At 55.1% G+C, this 7,270-nt stretch overlaps 1 protein-coding gene across 1 annotated transcript in view; it reads left to right on the top strand.

Annotated features, from left to right (window-relative positions):
- Positions 1 to 1,635: 1,635 nt before the first annotated feature.
- The window catches only part of SYNPO (synaptopodin), a 57,153-nt gene continuing 51,518 nt past the window's right edge, over positions 1,636 to 7,270 (top strand). Inside the window, exon 1 of the mRNA XM_025292401.2 lies at positions 1,636 to 1,772. The gene's annotated coding sequence lies outside the window, so the exon portion shown is untranslated. The remainder of the gene's footprint in view (positions 1,773 to 7,270) is intronic.

Raw genomic sequence — 7,270 nt, 5'->3', positions numbered from 1 at the left:
GAAACCAGGAAAGAAACCGTGTCCTTAGCAATGGGACCTCACACAGCTGTTAATGGCAGGGCGAGGCCAGGAACCTGGGGCTCCAGCTCCTGCATCAATGCTCCTCTTTTATGGAAGTTTTGGGGGTGCTCTGCCTGCCTGCTCTTATTACCTATAGAGATATTTAATAATAACACAGTGATGGACAGTCTTGGAACCAGGGCACGGCAAGTGATGAGTGAGCCCCTAGAGGGTAACAAGCATTGATTCTGGAGTCAGGAAATCCTGGTTGGAGGCCCAGCCCCATTACCTACCACCAGTGTGGCCTGGGGAAACATCTGAACCTCACTGAGTCTCACTTTCTCCCAACTGGGGAGAAGATGTCTGTAAAGGAGGCTCTTTCTCTTCCACGAGCCCTGGGAGGGTATGGGCTTGTCCCCTGTGCCCGTCGTGGGGCTTGGGGCAGGGTAGAAATGCAGTCAATACCATCCTAATAAATTGTTCACATTTACCAGGGGAATTTTTTTCCTGTGTCAAGCATTACATTAATTACTCAACTAAATGGATGGTTAGATAGTTGGTAAGAAGAGTTTGGACTCTAAGAAGAATGGTGGGGGTTAAGGGGTGAATACACATCAGTAGGGGAAAGTGCAGACCAGGAGGAAGGGGCCCTGTCTGGAGGGAGCTGGGGAAGAGCTTACCAGCAAAACATGCCAGCAAGCACAGAGTTTGAAGACGCAGGTTCAATTTCTCGCTCTGTCGTCATCTTGCTGTGTGACCTTGGTCAGGGACTGACCCTCTCTGGGCCTCTGTTTTTTTCCTCAAAGGGGACAGATGGAAGGCACAAGGGAGCTGGGAGCCAAGCTATCAGGGAGGGAGGCTCCCTCACCTGAGGTCTCCAGGCCTGTTGGGATCTGCCAGCCTGAAGGGGATTTCCTGGGGCCGGCCCAGTTTCCAGCCCAACTGACGTCTCCCCTGGATGGGTGCCCAGAACAGCTCTCTAGTGGAAAAGGCAGGCGGGCATTCTCCCAGCCCACACCTCAGCCCTCCCTCTGGGGTCTCCCCACCCCCAGCCCGACTTGGGGAAGTAGGGGATCCCTCCTGATGAAAGAAGAAGGCACTGCCCCTTGGCTCAAGCTCCTGATTTGCTGTGTGACCTCAGGCAAGTCCCTGCCCCTTTCTGGGGGCCATGAGGAGGGCAAAGATTTCCAAGCTCTGTGGGGACGCTGACACTCTGGGATTCTGCTGGGGGCTGGGGGTGCTGGGAAAGAGACTTGAGATGGGAGCTGGACCCCAGGGCCTTGCTCTTCTTGCTGCAGAGTGGACGGTGGAAGGAGGGCAGTGGAAGGCCCCCAGGTGGCTGTGAGAGGGGGCAAGGAGAGCCTGGGGTTTGGGAAACATATTTACTTTTAAGTGTCCGGTGTCACTGGGGGTTTTTTCTTTGGGTTTTGAAATGCTCCAGAAGTCAGCACTCTTCTTGTGCGTGTTTGCCGAGCAGAATATGGGCTGTATTTATTCATCCTTTAGCCCGAGCCCTTAAAAATATAGACGGCTAATGTCTTCAGTATGTATGAAATATCCCATATGCTCGGAAACAAAAGGGGCTCTGTTATTAAAGTTTCATTTCCACACGCCCCCTCCCCTCCCTCCCGCCCGCCCCCCTGACACCCTGCCCTCCTCCCATCCCGCTCAGCCTGCTCGAGACAGAGCGGGAGTGAGGAGGCAGGCGGGCAGCCGTGGCTGGAGCCTGGGCACAGCGGTCCCCATGAGAGAGGGTACGGATTCGGCTCCAGGTGAGGTGGAGACCATGGAGGATGAGAGCAGGGTCTTCCTGGGGAGAGGGGCCTCTGGGGCTGCTGGGATGGCCAGTGGAGGGATGGGGGCCAAGGTGGCCCCTCTTGTGGGCGCCCTTGGGGCCAGGGCCTGGCAGGGCCCTGATGTCTGGGACGGAAATGCCCGCTCTGCTGCTAACTGAAACCACATGTGTCTCCCAGGCAGCGGGACAGAGAAGCCGCCAGGCCTAGGGCTGGGGACTGGGGGGAGGAGAGATGCAGGCTGGCCCCTACTGTGTGCCCAGGGATGGCTGGGGGTAGGGAGGCTCGGGGTCATTTGCATGTGTACAAGAGTGTGCGCGATGCATGAGTTGTGTGTGTGTTCACAATGCATGGGCGGGTGGGCAGTGTGTGTGTGTGTGTGTGTCTGTGTCTGTGTATAAGCATATCTGCAGGTTGGTGGGGTGTCTGCTCGCAGGACCAAATGAGTCTCCCCGTGGCCTCCTGTGGCCTGAGTCCTGGGCAGACTCCTACCTAACACTCAGCGCCTGGGACCCTGCTGGCTGCCCCCTAGGAGGGTCCTCAGGGGATGAGGAGACAGCCCGGCCGAGCTGGTGGCGGTCCTTCTCCGCTGTACTCTGTAGCCACCATCCTCCTTCCTTTTGCCTCCAGCCCAGCTCAGTCCCCTCACACCTGCACCACTTCTGCCCATTTCCCAGGGAGAAAGGCTGAGGCATAGAGCAAGGGGCTGACAACAGTCCCTTCTCCCTCGTCCACCTTCATCTTTTTCAGAGCTTGCCTCCAGGAATGTGGCACCTTTGCTGTAGCCCTGGGAAGTGAGGAAACCAAGCCCAAGATAGGGGAGAGCTTGCTCATGGCACCAGGAGGACAGAATGGGGCTGCCCCAACCTGCAGGGGTCAGGGGATGACTGGGACAAGGGCTCCTCGGAGAACGGCTACACCTAGATTCTGTGGCAAATAGGGGCAACCCCCTGCTGGGGGCCCTGTGAACTGAGTCTTCTCTTCCAAAAGAGCAAGCCTTGGTGGGAGCTGGGCTCTGGGTTCTGGGGGTGACCCTGCCACTGCCCTGCTCTGGATGTTAGATGCGCTTCCTCCTAACTCTGGGCTTCAGTTCCCCATCCTCCCAACAGCAAGTGTAGACCAAAGTAGTATTTCCCAGAGTGTGGTGTGCACAGCATTGGCCACTCAGAGATGGTGCCATGGGGACTGCCAGTTTTCATTTTAACAAAGGTTGTGTGTTATTTATACCCCACCCCCACCCCCCACATTAGGGGAAAATATATAAAATCCAAACCAGGGAGTGGATTTAAAGAAAAATATAAACCACCCAAATGAATGAAGACTGAGGATTGCTAGGAGATCCCTGGGGTCCTGTCCATTTTGGCAACAGACTCTATGTTTCTACCATTTTTAATGTTCACGAGAGTGTGGATTCTGGTTATCCAGGATCTAAAATGTGATCTGCCAAGTAGATCATTTTTTGGCCTCCACAAATTAGCAGCCCTGAAATTCCGTGATTGGAGTAAAAATTTCAGTTGTCACCTTGCGGGGAGGGTGGGGAGGAGAGAGAGAGAGAGAGAGTGTGTGTGTGTGTGTCGTGTAGTGTTGTGTTGTGTTGTGTAGGAAGGGACTGCAAATGGAATTGGCAGATCTGGAAAGAAGATCAGTCCATCTGAGGTTGAGGCTGCGTGCCCAAGGTCAGAGGCAGGGAGTTGGGGAAAGAGATTGTTCCCTGACTGACATTTTCAAGTGCTTTGTCTGGCCTCAGCCTTGCACTGAATCATCAGGATGGGTGGGTAGGCGAGGGGCCACCCTAGCTTCAGCCTTTCCTGCCATTCAGCCCCAGCTCCCCAGCCATTTGGCTGCATTTTATGTGCCAACCCAGGGCTGGCCCAGGAGAGGTGCCCTGGGAGGGTGTGGGGGTGTGGGCAGCCCTTCCCGTGGCAGGGCACCGTCACCTCTCCAGTCTGGGCTGGTTGGAGCTGGTATCACTGAGGATGTACTCCCTCATCTCCACCCCCAGCCCCTGGAAGGCTCCCTGTTGCTGCTATTGTTACTCATGATGATGCCTCCTTTTCCATGGATTTTCACTGGTGATTTGTCTCATCACCAGCCCTCCAGGCTAGCGCACATCACCCTGATGTAGGAAGTTCACTTCCCCAGACTGCCTGACTTGTGTCATCCTGCAGTGGGAGGAGGGCATTCAGAGGGCTCACGGATGTGGATGGCATCCTTGTGGGGATGAATGTATGGCCCCTTCTTGGGGAGGCAGCAGGTGTGGAGGAAGGAGCCCAGGGCAAGCACCCTGACCATCTGGGGCCTTAATGTTCCTACTGACCTCAAGAGGCTGAAGTAATTTTCTAGTTCTGCCCTGGGATGGACCAACATCCATCTACCTCTAGAGGGTTCTTGTTCCTCTGCATGCACGCCTGCATGCGTGTGTGCTTAGTCACTTCAGTAATGTCTGACTCTTTGCAACCCCATGGACTATAGCCCACCAGGCTCCTCTGTCCATGGGATTTTTCTAGGCAAGAATCCTGGAGTGGGTTACCATGCCCTCTTTCAGAGGATCTTCCCAACCCAGGGACTGAAGCCACATCTCCTGTGTCTCCTGCAATGCAGGTGGATTCTTTACTGCTGAGCCACTGAAGAAGCCCTCTTGTTCCTCTACAAAAGTGCTTTCCCAGGGAAAGTGGGGGACAAATCATGCAAGTTTGGGGAGGAGCTCCCTGAGCAAGGATGGACCACATGTAGTCATCCACACTCCTTGGGCCCAGGTTCCCTTGGGGGCTGGACTAGCTATCTCAAACCCTGGGGAAGCAGCTGGCCGAGGTCATGGCCAAAGTTCCTGCTTGCAGACCTTATCACATTCTAAGTGACTTTCAGTGGCCTTGAGAATGACCAGCAGCTACGCCCAAGACCAAGGGCAAACGGAAACCTGGACAGTTTTATGGGCATCGTTACAGAGAGATCAGCCCGGCCTGGGAGTGGGAGGTGGCCCTGATTAGCAGGGAGGACATGGGCTTAAAGAGCAACTTCTTCCTAAGGAAACATTCTCATCTGGAAAATGAAACTGTTTATATGACCACCTTGTGCTTAAATATATTCCCATGGTGGACTCAGCCATGGGTTCGGATGGAGGGAGAGAATTGTAGTTAAACTTGTTGTAGCTTATCTACCCACAGGGATGCCTGAGAGCTCTGCTTCCTTAGATTTCATCTTGTTTTTCCTGGGTTTGCTGCACACAGGGTATGAAGCAGTGACAAAGCAGTCAAACCCAGATCTACTGATAATATTGACAGAAGGCAAAAGAAAGCTGAAGTTTGTTCTTGGGTGAGGAAAAAAAGAAAGGGATCAGGTGACCCTGAGCTCTTCTTCTACCACAGCAGTGGGACCTTACCAGGTCCCTGCATCTCTCTCAGCTCGACTTTCCTGATCTGTAACATGGACTGTCACAAGGAGTCAGGGGGTGATGGCACAGAAGGCCTGGCACACACTGTATCCAGCACTCAATAAATAGCATCTCCAAGGTATCAGGTCTGACCTAGGGAGGGCATGGCACTGCCACTCCACGGAGGGCAGGGGACACAGGGCACGAGCAGCGAGACGAGGGAAGAGCACGGGCTCCCCCAGGCCTGGCTCCCTGGCTCTGAACCTTCCAGCACCTTCCTTCACGCTCTGTAAAGCTGGGCCACGGATAACACCTACCAACCTTGTGGGACAGCCGTGGCGATGAAACAGGCCAACCTAGAACTCCCAGTGAGTAGCAGGTGCCCAGAGAACACTGCTCTAGCCGAGTAGGAACCTGGAGGCCTGAGGCCAGGCCCTCAAAATCTTCACTTCAAATTGTCCCACTCATGCCCGGTCAGGGCCAAGGAGCCGGGAGTAGGAAAGCCAGGTGGCCAGAGGCTCCACAGCCCGGGGAAGGCATCCCCCTAGATGGTTTCAGAACCTGCCATGCACACCACCTTCTGGAGCTCTGGCTCGTCCCCGGGCGGAGGGTGGGCGGCAACAGGGCTCCTGTCCCTGCCAGCAGGGCTGTGGGGCAGGCTTCCCACCTGAAGGGTCTCTAGAGAAAGGAGGAAATGGAAAAGTGAGGCTTCGAGAAGGAAAGGGGCCTGTGTGGGGTCCAAGTGGGGCCGAGGCAGGGACCGGAGGGGTGGAGGCGAGAGGGTGGGAACCCTGCGGGGAGAGGGAGCTGGGGAGGCCCCGTGCCGACCCTGCCAGGGCCTCCTTCCAGCTCTGCTGCCTGGAAGTGGGAACCGGTCGAAGGAGAACCGGAAAGGAGAGAAAGAAAGCAAACAGACTCAGAGAAAAGCCTGGAGCTCCGAGCGCTGGGGTTGTTTGGTCTGGCGGAGCCACCTCCCGGGCCACTCCCAGCCGTTCTGCAGACAGACTCCAACAACCCCCGCCACACGGGGTGTGTGCACACTCACGCACAAACACACACATACACAGATACGGATATCCAGGCATATAGACACGCACACACACAGACATATTTGTGTGTGCAGACACACACACACACTCACACACACGCATACATACAGACACACACACATATTCACAAACACACACAAGGCACATAGACACATGCACAGATACAGGGCACAGAAGGTCTGAGGGTGAGGGCGGGTGCTGGGGACGGAGGGTTTCCATAGCATCTTCCAGCTTGACCACCTCGCTCCTCTCACCCCACAACATGCACAGCTCAGCCCCTCTCTGCAATTACAGTAACACCTCCCATGCACTTACCCTGAGCTCTAAGCTCCTTACTTGGATAAACTTGTTTAAGCCTCACAGCCACTCCACAAGGCGGGCACTGTAATTAGCCCTGGGGTGCAGATGGGAAAGTGGTCTCGGAGCAGCAGGGCCCGGAACATGGTGCCCCTCACTGACTCTGAGGGCATTAAAGCCCTGGCTCTGTGCCAGGCCCTGAGACCAGCACACTCACCCCCATGGTCCACACCACGTGACTGGCAATGTGCTGCTGCCCTTTTCTCAGGCCCTGGGAAGAGAGGGCACAGAAGAGTGGAGGCTCGGGGCTGGATGTCTGTATGCGGAGCAAGGCTTAGCGGGAGGAGAGGCAGGGGGTGGGGGCAACACAGACTCTCACATCACACTCAGTGCCTTCAGGCCTCTTCTTCCAGCATCCCTGCCACAGCTCCGTGCAGTCACCTGCCTGACCCCTGACACTCAGTCTGCCTCCTAGACCTTACCATCCCGCATCTCTCACCCTCACATGGTTCAGCCAGCCAGCCACTGCCTCAACAAGTGTGTCCTGAGCTCCTTTAATGATAGCTCTGGATGCCTGTTGACAAAACATGTTTCCCTTCCATTATTTTATTTCATTTTTCGTGTGTGTGTGTGTGTGATGGGGGGCTTATTATTTTCTTTCACCTTGGCTCCACCACTCACTGAGAATCCTTTCAGTCGACAATCAAACTAAGATATATATATATACATATATCAGAGTCCTCCACTGGGCTCAAAATGCC

This window comes from Bubalus bubalis, chromosome 9 (assembly GCF_019923935.1).
Source record: "Bubalus bubalis isolate 160015118507 breed Murrah chromosome 9, NDDB_SH_1, whole genome shotgun sequence".
NCBI lineage: Eukaryota > Metazoa > Chordata > Mammalia > Artiodactyla > Bovidae > Bubalus > Bubalus bubalis.
This window is presented reverse-complemented; position numbering and strand designations above follow the sequence as displayed.